We start from the raw sequence: 18,243 nt of genomic DNA on the forward strand, positions 1-18,243 counted from the left end.
GGTACATATAGTTGAAGTCGTAAGTTTCCATCCACTTAGGCTGGAGTCATTAAAACCTGTTTGTCAACCCCTCCCCACATTTCTTGCTAACAAACGATCGTTTTGGCAGACGGTTAGGACATCTACTTTGTGCATGACACAAGTCATTTTTCCAACAATTGTTTACATTGGGATTATTTCACTTATAATTCACTGTATCACAAATTCAGTGGGCCAGAAGTTTACATACAATAAGTTGGCTGTGCCTTTAAACAGTTTGTAAAATTCCCGAAAATGATGTCATGGCTTTAGAAGCTTCTGATAGGCTAATTGACATCCTTTGAGTCAATTGGAGGAGTACCTGTAGATGTATTTCAAGGCCTACCTTCAAACTCAGTGCCTCTTTGCTTGACTCCATGGGAAAAGCAAAGGAAATCAGGCAAGACCTCAGAAAGAAAATGTAGACCTCCACAAGTCTGGTTCCTCCTTGGGAGCAATTTCCAAACGCCTGAAGGTACCTCGCTCATCTGTAGAAACAATAGTACGCAAGTATAAACACCATGGTATGACGCAGGCGTCATACCGCTCAGGAAGGAGACGCGTTCTCTCTCCTAGAGATGAACGTACTTTGGGTCGAAAAGTGCAAATCCATCCCAGAACAACAGCAAAGGACCTTGTGAAGATGCTGGAGGAAACAGGTACAAAATGGTCTATATCCACAGGCAAACGAGTCCTATATCGACATACCCCGAGAGGCCGCTCAGCAAGGAAGAAGCTACTGCTCCAAAACCGCCATAAAAAAGCCATACTACAGTTTGGGGACAAAGATCCTAGTTTTTGGAGAAATGTCCTCTGGTCTGATGAAACAAAAATCGAACTGTTTGGCCATAATGACCATTGTTATGTTTGGAGGGAAAAGGGCTTTCAAGCCGAAGAACACCATCATGTTGTGGGGGTGCTTTGCTGCAGGAGGGTCTGGTGCACCACTAGAACACCTGGGAAGGACACTGCAGGGCAAATCGGTTTGCAATTTGAAGTGGTACATATGTGCGACAACCTACTAAATTCATAGTGACAGGTTGCACAAGTAAACAAGGAGCATAGACTATTTCCCTGACCGGGAATCGAACCCGGGCCGCGGCGGTGAGAGCGCCGAATCCTAACCACTAGACCACCAGGGAAGGATAATACAGTGCAAATCGGTTCTCAGTGTGAGCTGGTACATATGTGCGATAACCTTCTATATTCATTGTGACAGGTTGTACAAGTAAACATGTAGCAAAAGAGTAGTTCCCTGACCGGGAATCGAACCCGGGCCGCGGCGGTGAGAGCGCCGAATCCTAACCACTAGACCACCAGGGAAGGGTACTACAGTGCAATTCGTTTCCCAGTTTGAAATGGTACATATAGTTGAAGTCGTAAGTTTCCATCCACTTAGGCTGGAGTCATTAAAACCTGTTTGTCAACCCCTCCCCACATTTCTTGCTAACAAACGATCGTTTTGGCAGACGGTTAGGACATCTACTTTGTGCATGACACAAGTCATTTTTCCAACAATTGTTTACATTGGGATTATTTCACTTATAATTCACTGTATCACAAATTCAGTGGGCCAGAAGTTTACATACAATAAGTTGGCTGTGCCTTTAAACAGTTTGTAAAATTCCCGAAAATGATGTCATGGCTTTAGAAGCTTCTGATAGGCTAATTGACATCCTTTGAGTCAATTGGAGGAGTACCTGTAGATGTATTTCAAGGCCTACCTTCAAACTCAGTGCCTCTTTGCTTGACTCCATGGGAAAAGCAAAGGAAATCAGGCAAGACCTCAGAAAGAAAATGTAGACCTCCACAAGTCTGGTTCCTCCTTGGGAGCAATTTCCAAACGCCTGAAGGTACCTCGCTCATCTGTAGAAACAATAGTACGCAAGTATAAACACCATGGTATGACGCAGGCGTCATACCGCTCAGGAAGGAGACGCGTTCTCTCTCCTAGAGATGAACGTACTTTGGGTCGAAAAGTGCAAATCCATCCCAGAACAACAGCAAAGGACCTTGTGAAGATGCTGGAGGAAACAGGTACAAAATGGTCTATATCCACAGGCAAACGAGTCCTATATCGACATACCCCGAGAGGCCGCTCAGCAAGGAAGAAGCTACTGCTCCAAAACCGCCATAAAAAAGCCATACTACAGTTTGGGGACAAAGATCCTAGTTTTTGGAGAAATGTCCTCTGGTCTGATGAAACAAAAATCGAACTGTTTGGCCATAATGACCATTGTTATGTTTGGAGGGAAAAGGGGAGTTTCAAGCCGAAGAACACCATCATGTTGTGGGGGTGCTTTGCTGCAGGAGGGTCTGGTGCACCACTAGAACACCTGGGAAGGACACTGCAGGGCAAATCGGTTTGCAATTTGAAGTGGTACATATGTGCGACAACCTACTAAATTCATAGTGACAGGTTGCACAAGTAAACAAGGAGCATAGACTATTTCCCTGACCGGGAATCGAACCCGGGCCGCGGCGGTGAGAGCGCCGAATCCTAACCACTAGACCACCAGGGAAGGATAATACAGTGCAAATCGGTTCTCAGTGTGAGCTGGTACATATGTGCGATAACCTTCTATATTCATTGTGACAGGTTGCACAAGTAAACAAAGACTATTTCCCTGACCGGGAATCGGTTCTCAGTGTGAGCTGGTACATATGTGCGATAACCTTCTATATTCATTGTGACAGGTTGTACAAGTAAACATGTAGCAAAAGAGTAGTTCCCTGACCGGGAATCGAACCCGGGCCGCGGCGGTGAGAGCGCCGAATCCTAACCACTAGACCACCAGGGAAGGATAATACAGTGCAAATCGGTTCTCAGTGTGAGCTGGTACATATGTGCGATAACCTTCTATATTCATTGTGACAGGTTGTACAAGTAAACATGTAGCAAAAGAGTAGTTCCCTGACCGGGAATCGAACCCGGGCCGCGGCGGTGAGAGCGCCGAATCCTAACCACTAGACCACCAGGGAAGGGTACTACAGTGCAATTCGTTTCCCAGTTTGAAATGGTACATATAGTTGAAGTCGTAAGTTTCCATCCACTTAGGCTGGAGTCATTAAAACCTGTTTGTCAACCCCTCCCCACATTTCTTGCTAACAAACGATCGTTTTGGCAGACGGTTAGGACATCTACTTTGTGCATGACACAAGTCATTTTTCCAACAATTGTTTACATTGGGATTATTTCACTTATAATTCACTGTATCACAAATTCAGTGGGCCAGAAGTTTACATACAATAAGTTGGCTGTGCCTTTAAACAGTTTGTAAAATTCCCGAAAATGATGTCATGGCTTTAGAAGCTTCTGATAGGCTAATTGACATCCTTTGAGTCAATTGGAGGAGTACCTGTAGATGTATTTCAAGGCCTACCTTCAAACTCAGTGCCTCTTTGCTTGACTCCATGGGAAAAGCAAAGGAAATCAGGCAAGACCTCAGAAAGAAAATGTAGACCTCCACAAGTCTGGTTCCTCCTTGGGAGCAATTTCCAAACGCCTGAAGGTACCTCGCTCATCTGTAGAAACAATAGTACGCAAGTATAAACACCATGGTATGACGCAGGCGTCATACCGCTCAGGAAGGAGACGCGTTCTCTCTCCTAGAGATGAACGTACTTTGGGTCGAAAAGTGCAAATCCATCCCAGAACAACAGCAAAGGACCTTGTGAAGATGCTGGAGGAAACAGGTACAAAATGGTCTATATCCACAGGCAAACGAGTCCTATATCGACATACCCCGAGAGGCCGCTCAGCAAGGAAGAAGCTACTGCTCCAAAACCGCCATAAAAAAGCCATACTACAGTTTGGGGACAAAGATCCTAGTTTTTGGAGAAATGTCCTCTGGTCTGATGAAACAAAAATCGAACTGTTTGGCCATAATGACCATTGTTATGTTTGGAGGGAAAAGGGCTTTCAAGCCGAAGAACACCATCATGTTGTGGGGGTGCTTTGCTGCAGGAGGGTCTGGTGCACCACTAGAACACCTGGGAAGGACACTGCAGGGCAAATCGGTTTGCAATTTGAAGTGGTACATATGTGCGACAACCTACTAAATTCATAGTGACAGGTTGCACAAGTAAACAAGGAGCATAGACTATTTCCCTGACCGGGAATCGAACCCGGGCCGCGGCGGTGAGAGCGCCGAATCCTAACCACTAGACCACCAGGGAAGGATAATACAGTGCAAATCGGTTCTCAGTGTGAGCTGGTACATATGTGCGATAACCTTCTATATTCATTGTGACAGGTTGTACAAGTAAACATGTAGCAAAAGAGTAGTTCCCTGACCGGGAATCGAACCCGGGCCGCGGCGGTGAGAGCGCCGAATCCTAACCACTAGACCACCAGGGAAGGGTACTACAGTGCAATTCGTTTCCCAGTTTGAAATGGTACATATAGTTGAAGTCGTAAGTTTCCATCCACTTAGGCTGGAGTCATTAAAACCTGTTTGTCAACCCCTCCCCACATTTCTTGCTAACAAACGATCGTTTTGGCAGACGGTTAGGACATCTACTTTGTGCATGACACAAGTCATTTTTCCAACAATTGTTTACATTGGGATTATTTCACTTATAATTCACTGTATCACAAATTCAGTGGGCCAGAAGTTTACATACAATAAGTTGGCTGTGCCTTTAAACAGTTTGTAAAATTCCCGAAAATGATGTCATGGCTTTAGAAGCTTCTGATAGGCTAATTGACATCCTTTGAGTCAATTGGAGGAGTACCTGTAGATGTATTTCAAGGCCTACCTTCAAACTCAGTGCCTCTTTGCTTGACTCCATGGGAAAAGCAAAGGAAATCAGGCAAGACCTCAGAAAGAAAATGTAGACCTCCACAAGTCTGGTTCCTCCTTGGGAGCAATTTCCAAACGCCTGAAGGTACCTCGCTCATCTGTAGAAACAATAGTACGCAAGTATAAACACCATGGTATGACGCAGGCGTCATACCGCTCAGGAAGGAGACGCGTTCTCTCTCCTAGAGATGAACGTACTTTGGGTCGAAAAGTGCAAATCCATCCCAGAACAACAGCAAAGGACCTTGTGAAGATGCTGGAGGAAACAGGTACAAAATGGTCTATATCCACAGGCAAACGAGTCCTATATCGACATACCCCGAGAGGCCGCTCAGCAAGGAAGAAGCTACTGCTCCAAAACCGCCAAAGCCATACTACAGTTTGGGGACAAAGATCCTAGTTTTTGGAGAAATGTCCTCTGGTCTGATGAAACAAAAATCGAACTGTTTGGCCATAATGACCATTGTTATGTTTGGAGGGAAAAGGGCTTTCAAGCCGAAGAACACCATCATGTTGTGGGGGTGCTTTGCTGCAGGAGGGTCTGGTGCACCACTAGAACACCTGGGAAGGACACTGCAGGGCAAATCGGTTTGCAATTTGAAGTGGTACATATGTGCGACAACCTACTAAATTCATAGTGACAGGTTGCACAAGTAAACAAGGAGCATAGACTATTTCCCTGACCGGGAATCGAACCCGGGCCGCGGCGGTGAGAGCGCCGAATCCTAACCACTAGACCACCAGGGAAGGATAATACAGTGCAAATCGGTTCTCAGTGTGAGCTGGTACATATGTGCGATAACCTTCTATATTCATTGTGACAGGTTGTACAAGTAAACATGTAGCAAAGAGTAGTTCCCCCTGACCGGGAATCGAACCCGGGCCGCGGCGGTGAGAGCGCCGAATCCTAACCACTAGACCACCAGGGAAGGATAATACAGTGCAAATCGGTTCTCAGTGTGAGCTGGTACATATGTGCGATAACCTTCTATATTCATTGTGACAGGTTGTACAAGTAAACATGTAGCAAAAGAGTAGTTCCCTGACCGGGAATCGAACCCGGGCCGCGGCGGTGAGAGCGCCGAATCCTAACCACTAGACCACCAGGGAAGGGTACTACAGTGCAATTCGTTTCCCAGTTTGAAATGGTACATATAGTTGAAGTCGTAAGTTTCCATCCACTTAGGCTGGAGTCATTAAAACCTGTTTGTCAACCCCTCCCCACATTTCTTGCTAACAAACGATCGTTTTGGCAGACGGTTAGGACATCTACTTTGTGCATGACACAAGTCATTTTTCCAACAATTGTTTACATTGGGATTATTTCACTTATAATTCACTGTATCACAAATTCAGTGGGCCAGAAGTTTACATACAATAAGTTGGCTGTGCCTTTAAACAGTTTGTAAAATTCCCGAAAATGATGTCATGGCTTTAGAAGCTTCTGATAGGCTAATTGACATCCTTTGAGTCAATTGGAGGAGTACCTGTAGATGTATTTCAAGGCCTACCTTCAAACTCAGTGCCTCTTTGCTTGACTCCATGGGAAAAGCAAAGGAAATCAGGCAAGACCTCAGAAAGAAAATGTAGACCTCCACAAGTCTGGTTCCTCCTTGGGAGCAATTTCCAAACGCCTGAAGGTACCTCGCTCATCTGTAGAAACAATAGTACGCAAGTATAAACACCATGGTATGACGCAGGCGTCATACCGCTCAGGAAGGAGACGCGTTCTCTCTCCTAGAGATGAACGTACTTTGGGTCGAAAAGTGCAAATCCATCCCAGAACAACAGCAAAGGACCTTGTGAAGATGCTGGAGGAAACAGGTACAAAATGGTCTATATCCACAGGCAAACGAGTCCTATATCGACATACCCCGAGAGGCCGCTCAGCAAGGAAGAAGCTACTGCTCCAAAACCGCCATAAAAAAGCCATACTACAGTTTGGGGACAAAGATCCTAGTTTTTGGAGAAATGTCCTCTGGTCTGATGAAACAAAAATCGAACTGTTTGGCCATAATGACCATTGTTATGTTTGGAGGGAAAAGGGGGAGGCTTTCAAGCCGAAGAACACCATCATGTTGTGGGGGTGCTTTGCTGCAGGAGGGTCTGGTGCACCACTAGAACACCTGGGAAGGACACTGCAGGGCAAATCGGTTTGCAATTTGAAGTGGTACATATGTGCGACAACCTACTAAATTCATAGTGACAGGTTGCACAAGTAAACAAGGAGCATAGACTATTTCCCTGACCGGGAATCGAACCCGGGCCGCGGCGGTGAGAGCGCCGAATCCTAACCACTAGACCACCAGGGAAGGATAATACAGTGCAAATCGGTTCTCAGTGTGAGCTGGTACATATGTGCGAAACCTTCTATATTCATTGTGACAGGTTGTACAAGTAAACATGTAGCAAAGACTAGTTCCCTGACCGGGAATCGAACCCGGGCCGCGGCGGTGAGAGCGCCGAATCCTAACCACTAGACCACCAGGGAAGGATAATACAGTGCAAATCGGTTCTCAGTGTGAGCTGGTACATATGTGCGATAACCTTCTATATTCATTGTGACAGGTTGTACAAGTAAACATGTAGCAAAAGAGTAGTTCCCTGACCGGGAATCGAACCCGGGCCGCGGCGGTGAGAGCGCCGAATCCTAACCACTAGACCACCAGGGAAGGGTACTACAGTGCAATTCGTTTCCCAGTTTGAAATGGTACATATAGTTGAAGTCGTAAGTTTCCATCCACTTAGGCTGGAGTCATTAAAACCTGTTTGTCAACCCCTCCCCACATTTCTTGCTAACAAACGATCGTTTTGGCAGACGGTTAGGACATCTACTTTGTGCATGACACAAGTCATTTTTCCAACAATTGTTTACATTGGGATTATTTCACTTATAATTCACTGTATCACAAATTCAGTGGGCCAGAAGTTTACATACAATAAGTTGGCTGTGCCTTTAAACAGTTTGTAAAATTCCCGAAAATGATGTCATGGCTTTAGAAGCTTCTGATAGGCTAATTGACATCCTTTGAGTCAATTGGAGGAGTACCTGTAGATGTATTTCAAGGCCTACCTTCAAACTCAGTGCCTCTTTGCTTGACTCCATGGGAAAAGCAAAGGAAATCAGGCAAGACCTCAGAAAGAAAATGTAGACCTCCACAAGTCTGGTTCCTCCTTGGGAGCAATTTCCAAACGCCTGAAGGTACCTCGCTCATCTGTAGAAACAATAGTACGCAAGTATAAACACCATGGTATGACGCAGGCGTCATACCGCTCAGGAAGGAGACGCGTTCTCTCTCCTAGAGATGAACGTACTTTGGGTCGAAAAGTGCAAATCCATCCCAGAACAACAGCAAAGGACCTTGTGAAGATGCTGGAGGAAACAGGTACAAAATGGTCTATATCCACAGGCAAACGAGTCCTATATCGACATACCCCGAGAGGCCGCTCAGCAAGGAAGAAGCTACTGCTCCAAAACCGCCATAAAAAAGCCATACTACAGTTTGGGGACAAAGATCCTAGTTTTTGGAGAAATGTCCTCTGGTCTGATGAAACAAAAATCGAACTGTTTGGCCATAATGACCATTGTTATGTTTGGAGGGAAAAGGGCTTTCAAGCCGAAGAACACCATCATGTTGTGGGGGTGCTTTGCTGCAGGAGGGTCTGGTGCACCACTAGAACACCTGGGAAGGACACTGCAGGGCAAATCGGTTTGCAATTTGAAGTGGTACATATGTGCGACAACCTACTAAATTCATAGTGACAGGTTGCACAAGTAAACAAGGAGCATAGACTATTTCCCTGACCGGGAATCGAACCCGGGCCGCGGCGGTGAGAGCGCCGAATCCTAACCACTAGACCACCAGGGAAGGATAATACAGTGCAAATCGGTTCTCAGTGTGAGCTGGTACATATGTGCGATAACCTTCTATATTCATTGTGACAGGTTGCACAAGTAAACAAGGAGCATAGACTATTTCCCTGACCGGGAATCGAACCCGGGCCGCGGCGGTGAGAGCGCCGAATCCTAACCACTAGACCACCAGGGAAGGATAATACAGTGCAAATCGGTTCTCAGTGTGAGCTGGTACATATGTGCGATAACCTTCTATATTCATTGTGACAGGTTGTACAAGTAAACATGTAGCAAAAGAGTAGTTCCCTGACCGGGAATCGAACCCGGGCCGCGGCGGTGAGAGCGCCGAATCCTAACCACTAGACCACCAGGGAAGGGTACTACAGTGCAATTCGTTTCCCAGTTTGAAATGGTACATATAGTTGAAGTCGTAAGTTTCCATCCACTTAGGCTGGAGTCATTAAAACCTGTTTGTCAACCCCTCCCCACATTTCTTGCTAACAAACGATCGTTTTGGCAGACGGTTAGGACATCTACTTTGTGCATGACACAAGTCATTTTTCCAACAATTGTTTACATTGGGATTATTTCACTTATAATTCACTGTATCACAAATTCAGTGGGCCAGAAGTTTACATACAATAAGTTGGCTGTGCCTTTAAACAGTTTGTAAAATTCCCGAAAATGATGTCATGGCTTTAGAAGCTTCTGATAGGCTAATTGACATCCTTTGAGTCAATTGGAGGAGTACCTGTAGATGTATTTCAAGGCCTACCTTCAAACTCAGTGCCTCTTTGCTTGACTCCATGGGAAAAGCAAAGGAAATCAGGCAAGACCTCAGAAAGAAAATGTAGACCTCCACAAGTCTGGTTCCTCCTTGGGAGCAATTTCCAAACGCCTGAAGGTACCTCGCTCATCTGTAGAAACAATAGTACGCAAGTATAAACACCATGGTATGACGCAGGCGTCATACCGCTCAGGAAGGAGACGCGTTCTCTCTCCTAGAGATGAACGTACTTTGGGTCGAAAAGTGCAAATCCATCCCAGAACAACAGCAAAGGACCTTGTGAAGATGCTGGAGGAAACAGGTACAAAATGGTCTATATCCACAGGCAAACGAGTCCTATATCGACATACCCCGAGAGGCCGCTCAGCAAGGAAGAAGCTACTGCTCCAAAACCGCCATAAAAAAGCCATACTACAGTTTGGGGACAAAGATCCTAGTTTTTGGAGAAATGTCCTCTGGTCTGATGAAACAAAAATCGAACTGTTTGGCCATAATGACCATTGTTATGTTTGGAGGGAAAAGGGCTTTCAAGCCGAAGAACACCATCATGTTGTGGGGGTGCTTTGCTGCAGGAGGGTCTGGTGCACCACTAGAACACCTGGGAAGGACACTGCAGGGCAAATCGGTTTGCAATTTGAAGTGGTACATATGTGCGACAACCTACTAAATTCATAGTGACAGGTTGCACAAGTAAACAAGGAGCATAGACTATTTCCCTGACCGGGAATCGAACCCGGGCCGCGGAGAGCGGTGAGACGCCACCAGGGAATCCTAACCACTAGACCACCAGGGAAGGATAATACAGTGCAAATCGGTTCTCAGTCGGTTCTCAGTGTGAGCTGGTACATATGTGCGATAACCTTCTATATTCATTGTGACAGGTTGTACAAGTAAACATGTAGCAAAAGAGTAGTTCCCTGACCGGGAATCGAACCCGGGCCGCGGCGGTGAGAGCGCGCCGAATCCTAACCACTAGACCACCAGGGAAGGGTACTACAGTGCAATTCGTTTCCCAGTTTGAAATGGTACATATAGTTGAAGTCGTAAGTTTCCATCCACTTAGGCTGGAGTCATTAAAACCTGTTTGTCAACCCCTCCCCACATTTCTTGCTAACAAACGATCGTTTTGGCAGACGGTTAGGACATCTACTTTGTGCATGACACAAGTCATTTTTCCAACAATTGTTTACATTGGGATTATTTCACTTATAATTCACTGTATCACAAATTCAGTGGGCCAGAAGTTTACATACAATAAGTTGGCTGTGCCTTTAAACAGTTTGTAAAATTCCCGAAAATGATGTCATGGCTTTAGAAGCTTCTGATAGGCTAATTGACATCCTTTGAGTCAATTGGAGGAGTACCTGTAGATGTATTTCAAGGCCTACCTTCAAACTCAGTGCCTCTTTGCTTGACTCCATGGGAAAAGCAAAGGAAATCAGGCAAGACCTCAGAAAGAAAATGTAGACCTCCACAAGTCTGGTTCCTCCTTGGGAGCAATTTCCAAACGCCTGAAGGTACCTCGCTCATCTGTAGAAACAATAGTACGCAAGTATAAACACCATGGTATGACGCAGGCGTCATACCGCTCAGGAAGGAGACGCGTTCTCTCTCCTAGAGATGAACGTACTTTGGGTCGAAAAGTGCAAATCCATCCCAGAACAACAGCAAAGGACCTTGTGAAGATGCTGGAGGAAACAGGTACAAAATGGTCTATATCCACAGGCAAACGAGTCCTATATCGACATACCCCGAGAGGCCGCTCAGCAAGGAAGAAGCTACTGCTCCAAAACCGCCATAAAAAAGCCATACTACAGTTTGGGGACAAAGATCCTAGTTTTTGGAGAAATGTCCTCTGGTCTGATGAAACAAAAATCGAACTGTTTGGCCATAATGACCATTGTTATGTTTGGAGGGAAAAGGGCTTTCAAGCCGAAGAACACCATCATGTTGTGGGGGTGCTTTGCTGCAGGAGGGTCTGGTGCACCACTAGAACACCTGGGAAGGACACTGCAGGGCAAATCGGTTTGCAATTTGAAGTGGTACATATGTGCGACAACCTACTAAATTCATAGTGACAGGTTGCACAAGTAAACAAGGAGCATAGACTATTTCCCTGACCGGGAATCGAACCCGGGCCGCGGCGGTGAGAGCGCCGAATCCTAACCACTAGACCACCAGGGAAGGATAATACAGTGCAAATCGGTTCTCAGTGTGAGCTGGTACATATGTGCGATAACCTTCTATATTCATTGTGACAGGTTGTACAAGTAAACATGTAGCAAAAGAGTAGTTCCCTGACCGGGAATCGAACCCGGGCCGCGGCGGTGAGAGCGCCGAATCCTAACCACTAGACCACCAGGGAAGGGTACTACAGTGCAATTCGTTTCCCAGTTTGAAATGGTACATATAGTTGAAGTCGTAAGTTTCCATCCACTTAGGCTGGAGTCATTAAAACCTGTTTGTCAACCCCTCCCCACATTTCTTGCTAACAAACGATCGTTTTGGCAGACGGTTAGGACATCTACTTTGTGCATGACACAAGTCATTTTTCCAACAATTGTTTACATTGGGATTATTTCACTTATAATTCACTGTATCACAAATTCAGTGGGCCAGAAGTTTACATACAATAAGTTGGCTGTGCCTTTAAACAGTTTGTAAAATTCCCGAAAATGATGTCATGGCTTTAGAAGCTTCTGATAGGCTAATTGACATCCTTTGAGTCAATTGGAGGAGTACCTGTAGATGTATTTCAAGGCCTACCTTCAAACTCAGTGCCTCTTTGCTTGACTCCATGGGAAAAGCAAAGGAAATCAGGCAAGACCTCAGAAAGAAAATGTAGACCTCCACAAGTCTGGTTCCTCCTTGGGAGCAATTTCCAAACGCCTGAAGGTACCTCGCTCATCTGTAGAAACAATAGTACGCAAGTATAAACACCATGGTATGACGCAGGCGTCATACCGCTCAGGAAGGAGACGCGTTCTCTCTCCTAGAGATGAACGTACTTTGGGTCGAAAAGTGCAAATCCATCCCAGAACAACAGCAAAGGACCTTGTGAAGATGCTGGAGGAAACAGGTACAAAATGGTCTATATCCACAGGCAAACGAGTCCTATATCGACATACCCCGAGAGGCCGCTCAGCAAGGAAGAAGCTACTGCTCCAAAACCGCCATAAAAAAGCCATACTACAGTTTGGGGACAAAGATCCTAGTTTTTGGAGAAATGTCCTCTGGTCTGATGAAACAAAAATCGAACTGTTTGGCCATAATGACCATTGTTATGTTTGGAGGGAAAAGGGCTTTCAAGCCGAAGAACACCATCATGTTGTGGGGGTGCTTTGCTGCAGGAGGGTCTGGTGCACCACTAGAACACCTGGGAAGGACACTGCAGGGCAAATCGGTTTGCAATTTGAAGTGGTACATATGTGCGACAACCTACTAAATTCATAGTGACAGGTTGCACAAGTAAACAAGGAGCATAGACTATTTCCCTGACCGGGAATCGAACCCGGGCCGCGGCGGTGAGAGCGCCGAATCCTAACCACTAGACCACCAGGGAAGGGTACTACAGTGCAATTCGTTTCCCAGTTTGAAATGGTACATATAGTTGAAGTCGTAAGTTTCCATCCACTTAGGCTGGAGTCATTAAAACCTGTTTGTCAACCCCTCCCCACATTTCTTGCTAACAAACGATCGTTTTGGCAGACGGTTAGGACATCTACTTTGTGCATGACACAAGTCATTTTTCCAACAATTGTTTACATTGGGATTATTTCACTTATAATTCACTGTATCACAAATTCAGTGGGCCAGAAGTTTACATACAATAAGTTGGCTGTGCCTTTAAACAGTTTGTAAAATTCCCGAAAATGATGTCATGGCTTTAGAAGCTTCTGATAGGCTAATTGACATCCTTTGAGTCAATTGGAGGAGTACCTGTAGATGTATTTCAAGGCCTACCTTCAAACTCAGTGCCTCTTTGCTTGACTCCATGGGAAAAGCAAAGGAAATCAGGCAAGACCTCAGAAAGAAAATGTAGACCTCCACAAGTCTGGTTCCTCCTTGGGAGCAATTTCCAAACGCCTGAAGGTACCTCGCTCATCTGTAGAAACAATAGTACGCAAGTATAAACACCATGGTATGACGCAGGCGTCATACCGCTCAGGAAGGAGACGCGTTCTCTCTCCTAGAGATGAACGTACTTTGGGTCGAAAAGTGCAAATCCATCCCAGAACAACAGCAAAGGACCTTGTGAAGATGCTGGAGGAAACAGGTACAAAATGGTCTATATCCACAGGCAAACGAGTCCTATATCGACATACCCCGAGAGGCCGCTCAGCAAGGAAGAAGCTACTGCTCCAAAACCGCCATAAAAAAGCCATACTACAGTTTGGGGACAAAGATCCTAGTTTTTGGAGAAATGTCCTCTGGTCTGATGAAACAAAAATCGAACTGTTTGGCCATAATGACCATTGTTATGTTTGGGGGAAAAGGGGAGGCTTTCAAGCCGAAGAACACCATCATGTTGTGGGGGTGCTTTGCTGCAGGAGGGTCTGGTGCACCACTAGAACACCTGGGAAGGACACTGCAGGGCAAATCGGTTTGCAATTTGAAGTGGTACATATGTGCGACAACCTACTAAATTCATAGTGACAGGTTGCACAAGTAAACAAGGAGCATAGACTATTTCCCTGACCGGGAATCGAACCCGGGCCGCGGCGGTGAGAGCGCCGAATCCTAACCACTAGACCACCAGGGAAGGATAATACAGTGCAAATCGGTTCTCAGTGTGAGCTGGTACATATGTGCGATAACCTTCTATATTCATTGTGACAGGTTGTACAAGTAAACATGTAGCAAAAGAGTAGTTCCCTGACCGGGAATCGAACCCGGGCCGCGGCGGTGAGAGCGCCCGAATCCTAACCACTAGACCACCAGGGAAGGGTACTACAGTGCAATTCGTTTCCCAGTTTGAAATGGTACATATAGTTGAAGTCGTAAGTTTCCATCCACTTAGGCTGGAGTCATTAAAACCTGTTTGTCAACCCCTCCCCACATTTCTTGCTAACAAACGATCGTTTTGGCAGACGGTTAGGACATCTACTTTGTGCATGACACAAGTCATTTTTCCAACAATTGTTTACATTGGGATTATTTCACTTATAATTCACTGTATCACAAATTCAGTGGGCCAGAAGTTTACATACAATAAGTTGGCTGTGCCTTTAAACAGTTTGTAAAATTCCCGAAAATGATGTCATGGCTTTAGAAGCTTCTGATAGGCTAATTGACATCCTTTGAGTCAATTGGAGGAGTACCTGTAGATGTATTTCAAGGCCTACCTTCAAACTCAGTGCCTCTTTGCTTGACTCCATGGGAAAAGCAAAGGAAATCAGGCAAGACCTCAGAAAGAAAATGTAGACCTCCACAAGTCTGGTTCCTCCTTGGGAGCAATTTCCAAACGCCTGAAGGTACCTCGCTCATCTGTAGAAACAATAGTACGCAAGTATAAACACCATGGTATGACGCAGGCGTCATACCGCTCAGGAAGGAGACGCGTTCTCTCTCCTAGAGATGAACGTACTTTGGGTCGAAAAGTGCAAATCCATCCCAGAACAACAGCAAAGGACCTTGTGAAGATGCTGGAGGAAACAGGTACAAAATGGTCTATATCCACAGGCAAACGAGTCCTATATCGACATACCCCGAGAGGCCGCTCAGCAAGGAAGAAGCTACTGCTCCAAAACCGCCATAAAAAAGCCATACTACAGTTTGGGGACAAAGATCCTAGTTTTTGGAGAAATGTCCTCTGGTCTGATGAAACAAAAATCGAACTGTTTGGCCATAATGACCATTGTTATGTTTGGAGGGAAAAGGGCTTTCAAGCCGAAGAACACCATCATGTTGTGGGGGTGCTTTGCTGCAGGAGGGTCTGGTGCACCACTAGAACACCTGGGAAGGACACTGCAGGGCAAATCGGTTTGAATTTGAAGTGGTACATATGTGCGACAACCTACTAAATTCATAGTGACAGGTTGCACAAGTAAACAAGGAGCATAGACTATTTCCCTGACCGGGAATCGAACCCGGGCCGCGGCGGTGAGAGCGCCGAATCCTAACCACTAGACCACCAGGGAAGGATAATACAGTGCAAATCGGTTCTCAGTGTGAGCTGGTACATATGTGCGATAACCTTCTATATTCATTGTGACAGGTTGTACAAGTAAACATGTAGCAAAAGAGTAGTTCCCTGACCGGGAATCGAACCCGGGCCGCGGCGGTGAGAGCGCCGAATCCTAACCACTAGACCACCAGGGAAGGGTACTACAGTGCAATTCGTTTCCCAGTTTGAAATGGTACATATAGTTGAAGTCGTAAGTTTCCATCCACTTAGGCTGGAGTCATTAAAACCTGTTTGTCAACCCCTCCCCACATTTCTTGCTAACAAACGATCGTTTTGGCAGACGGTTAGGACATCTACTTTGTGCATGACACAAGTCATTTTTCCAACAATTGTTTACATTGGGATTATTTCACTTATAATTCACTGTATCACAAATTCAGTGGGCCAGAAGTTTACATACAATAAGTTGGCTGTGCCTTTAAACAGTTTGTAAAATTCCCGAAAATGATGTCATGGCTTTAGAAGCTTCTGATAGGCTAATTGACATCCTTTGAGTCAATTGGAGGAGTACCTGTAGATGTATTTCAAGGCCTACCTTCAAACTCAGTGCCTCTTTGCTTGACTCCATGGGAAAAGCAAAGGAAATCAGGCAAGACCTCAGAAAGAAAATGTAGACCTCCACAAGTCTGGTTCCTCCTTGGGAGCAATTTCCAAACGCCTGAAGGTACCTCGCTCATCTGTAGAAACAATAGTACGCAAGTATAAACACCATGGTATGACGCAGGCGTCATACCGCTCAGGAAGGAGACGCGTTCTCTCTCCTAGAGATGAACGTACTTTGGGTCGAAAAGTGCAAATCTCCCAGAACAACAGCAAAGGACCTTGTGAAGATGCTGGAGGAAACAGGTACAAAATGGTCTATATCCACAGGCAAACGAGTCCTATATCGACATACCCCGAGAGGCCGCTCAGCAAGGAAGAAGCTACTGCTCCAAAACCGCCATAAAAAAGCCATACTACAGTTTGGGGACAAAGATCCTAGTTTTTGGAGAAATGTCCTCTGGTCTGATGAAACAAAAATCGAACTGTTTGGCCATAATGACCATTGTTATGTTTGGAGGGAAAAGGGCTTTCAAGCCGAAGAACACCATCATGTTGTGGGGGTGCTTTGCTGCAGGAGGGTCTGGTGCACCACTAGAACACCTGGGAAGGACACTGCAGGGCAAATCGGTTTGCAATTTGAAGTGGTACATATGTGCGACAACCTACTAAATTCATAGTGACAGGTTGCACAAGTAAACAAGGAGCATAGACTATTTCCCTGACCGGGAATCGAACCCGGGCCGCGAGAGCGCCGAATCCTAACCACTAGACCACCAGGGAAGGATAATACAGTGCAAATCGGTTCTCAGTGCGATAACCTTCTATATTCATTGTGACAGGTTGTACAAGTAAACATGTAGCAAAAGAGTAGTTCCCTGACCGGGAATCGAACCCGGGCCGCGGCGGTGAGAGCGCCGAATCCTAACCACTAGACCACCAGGGAAGGGTACTACAGTGCAATTCGTTTCCCAGTTTGAAATGGTACATATAGTTGAAGTCGTAAGTTTCCATCCACTTAGGCTGGAGTCATTAAAACCTGTTTGTCAACCCCTCCCCACATTTCTTGCTAACAAACGATCGTTTTGGCAGACGGTTAGGACATCTACTTTGTGCATGACACAAGTCATTTTTCCAACAATTGTTTACATTGGGATTATTTCACTTATAATTCACTGTATCACAAATTCAGTGGGCCAGAAGTTTACATACAATAAGTTGGCTGTGCCTTTAAACAGTTTGTAAAATTCCCGAAAATGATGTCATGGCTTTAGAAGCTTCTGATAGGCTAATTGACATCCTTTGAGTCAATTGGAGGAGTACCTGTAGATGTATTTCAAGGCCTACCTTCAAACTCAGTGCCTCTTTGCTTGACTCCATGGGAAAAGCAAAGGAAATCAGGCAAGACCTCAGAAAGAAAATGTAGACCTCCACAAGTCTGGTTCCTCCTTGGGAGCAATTTCCAAACGCCTGAAGGTACCTCGCTCATCTGTAGAAACAATAGTACGCAAGTATAAACACCATGGTATGACGCAGGCGTCATACCGCTCAGGAAGGAGACGCGTTCTCTCTCCTAGAGATGAACGTACTTTGGGTCGAAAAGTGCAAATCCATCCCAGAACAACAGCAAAGGACCTTGTGAAGATGCTGGAGGAAACAGGTACAAAATGGTCTATATCCACAGGCAAACGAGTCCTATATCGACATACCCCGAGAGGCCGCTCAAAGGAAGAAGCTACTGCTCCAAAACCGCCATAAAAAAGCCATACTACAGTTTGGGGACAAAGATCCTAGTTTTTGGAGAAATGTCCTCTGGTCTGATGAAACAAAAATCGAACTGTTTGGCCATAATGACCATTGTTATGTTTGGAGGGAAAAGGGCTTTCAAGCCGAAGAACACCATCATGTTGTGGGGGTGCTTTGCTGCAGGAGGGTCTGGTGCACCACTAGAACACCTGGGAAGGACACTGCAGGGCAAATCGGTTTGCAATTTGAAGTGGTACATATGTGCGACAACCTACTAAATTCATAGTGACAGGTTGCACAAGTA

General features: G+C 45.6%; 1 long non-coding RNA gene and 25 other non-coding genes across 26 annotated transcripts in view; 1 reads left to right on the forward strand and 25 right to left on the reverse strand.

The window, feature by feature from the left end:
* Positions 1-18,243, forward strand: part of LOC127908011 (uncharacterized) — a 110,930-nt gene that overhangs the window by 3,562 nt on the left and 89,125 nt on the right. The window lies entirely within an intron of this gene.
* trnae-cuc (transfer RNA glutamic acid (anticodon CUC)) lies at positions 1,089-1,160 on the reverse strand. The gene has a single exon. It is a non-coding gene; the product is annotated as a tRNA-Glu (tRNA).
* Positions 1,270-1,341, reverse strand: trnae-cuc (transfer RNA glutamic acid (anticodon CUC)). The gene has a single exon. It is a non-coding gene; the product is annotated as a tRNA-Glu (tRNA).
* trnae-cuc (transfer RNA glutamic acid (anticodon CUC)) lies at positions 2,469-2,540 on the reverse strand. Its single transcript has one exon. It is a non-coding gene; the product is annotated as a tRNA-Glu (tRNA).
* trnae-cuc (transfer RNA glutamic acid (anticodon CUC)) lies at positions 2,748-2,819 on the reverse strand. Its single transcript has one exon. It is a non-coding gene; the product is annotated as a tRNA-Glu (tRNA).
* Positions 2,929-3,000, reverse strand: trnae-cuc (transfer RNA glutamic acid (anticodon CUC)). The gene has a single exon. It is a non-coding gene; the product is annotated as a tRNA-Glu (tRNA).
* trnae-cuc (transfer RNA glutamic acid (anticodon CUC)) lies at positions 4,126-4,197 on the reverse strand. The gene has a single exon. It is a non-coding gene; the product is annotated as a tRNA-Glu (tRNA).
* Positions 4,307-4,378, reverse strand: trnae-cuc (transfer RNA glutamic acid (anticodon CUC)). Its single transcript has one exon. It is a non-coding gene; the product is annotated as a tRNA-Glu (tRNA).
* Positions 5,499-5,570, reverse strand: trnae-cuc (transfer RNA glutamic acid (anticodon CUC)). The gene has a single exon. It is a non-coding gene; the product is annotated as a tRNA-Glu (tRNA).
* trnae-cuc (transfer RNA glutamic acid (anticodon CUC)) lies at positions 5,679-5,752 on the reverse strand. The gene has a single exon. It is a non-coding gene; the product is annotated as a tRNA-Glu (tRNA).
* On the reverse strand, positions 5,862-5,933 carry trnae-cuc (transfer RNA glutamic acid (anticodon CUC)). Its single transcript has one exon. It is a non-coding gene; the product is annotated as a tRNA-Glu (tRNA).
* On the reverse strand, positions 7,064-7,135 carry trnae-cuc (transfer RNA glutamic acid (anticodon CUC)). The gene has a single exon. It is a non-coding gene; the product is annotated as a tRNA-Glu (tRNA).
* trnae-cuc (transfer RNA glutamic acid (anticodon CUC)) lies at positions 7,243-7,314 on the reverse strand. The gene has a single exon. It is a non-coding gene; the product is annotated as a tRNA-Glu (tRNA).
* Positions 7,424-7,495, reverse strand: trnae-cuc (transfer RNA glutamic acid (anticodon CUC)). The gene has a single exon. It is a non-coding gene; the product is annotated as a tRNA-Glu (tRNA).
* trnae-cuc (transfer RNA glutamic acid (anticodon CUC)) lies at positions 8,621-8,692 on the reverse strand. The gene has a single exon. It is a non-coding gene; the product is annotated as a tRNA-Glu (tRNA).
* trnae-cuc (transfer RNA glutamic acid (anticodon CUC)) lies at positions 8,801-8,872 on the reverse strand. The gene has a single exon. It is a non-coding gene; the product is annotated as a tRNA-Glu (tRNA).
* On the reverse strand, positions 8,982-9,053 carry trnae-cuc (transfer RNA glutamic acid (anticodon CUC)). Its single transcript has one exon. It is a non-coding gene; the product is annotated as a tRNA-Glu (tRNA).
* trnae-cuc (transfer RNA glutamic acid (anticodon CUC)) lies at positions 10,380-10,453 on the reverse strand. The gene has a single exon. It is a non-coding gene; the product is annotated as a tRNA-Glu (tRNA).
* Positions 11,579-11,650, reverse strand: trnae-cuc (transfer RNA glutamic acid (anticodon CUC)). Its single transcript has one exon. It is a non-coding gene; the product is annotated as a tRNA-Glu (tRNA).
* Positions 11,760-11,831, reverse strand: trnae-cuc (transfer RNA glutamic acid (anticodon CUC)). Its single transcript has one exon. It is a non-coding gene; the product is annotated as a tRNA-Glu (tRNA).
* Positions 12,957-13,028, reverse strand: trnae-cuc (transfer RNA glutamic acid (anticodon CUC)). Its single transcript has one exon. It is a non-coding gene; the product is annotated as a tRNA-Glu (tRNA).
* Positions 14,157-14,228, reverse strand: trnae-cuc (transfer RNA glutamic acid (anticodon CUC)). Its single transcript has one exon. It is a non-coding gene; the product is annotated as a tRNA-Glu (tRNA).
* On the reverse strand, positions 14,338-14,410 carry trnae-cuc (transfer RNA glutamic acid (anticodon CUC)). The gene has a single exon. It is a non-coding gene; the product is annotated as a tRNA-Glu (tRNA).
* On the reverse strand, positions 15,535-15,606 carry trnae-cuc (transfer RNA glutamic acid (anticodon CUC)). The gene has a single exon. It is a non-coding gene; the product is annotated as a tRNA-Glu (tRNA).
* On the reverse strand, positions 15,716-15,787 carry trnae-cuc (transfer RNA glutamic acid (anticodon CUC)). Its single transcript has one exon. It is a non-coding gene; the product is annotated as a tRNA-Glu (tRNA).
* On the reverse strand, positions 17,068-17,139 carry trnae-cuc (transfer RNA glutamic acid (anticodon CUC)). Its single transcript has one exon. It is a non-coding gene; the product is annotated as a tRNA-Glu (tRNA).

The sequence above is a fragment of the Oncorhynchus keta genome, chromosome 16 (assembly GCF_023373465.1).
Source record: "Oncorhynchus keta strain PuntledgeMale-10-30-2019 chromosome 16, Oket_V2, whole genome shotgun sequence".
In the NCBI taxonomy this organism is placed as follows: Eukaryota; Metazoa; Chordata; class Actinopteri; order Salmoniformes; family Salmonidae; genus Oncorhynchus; species Oncorhynchus keta.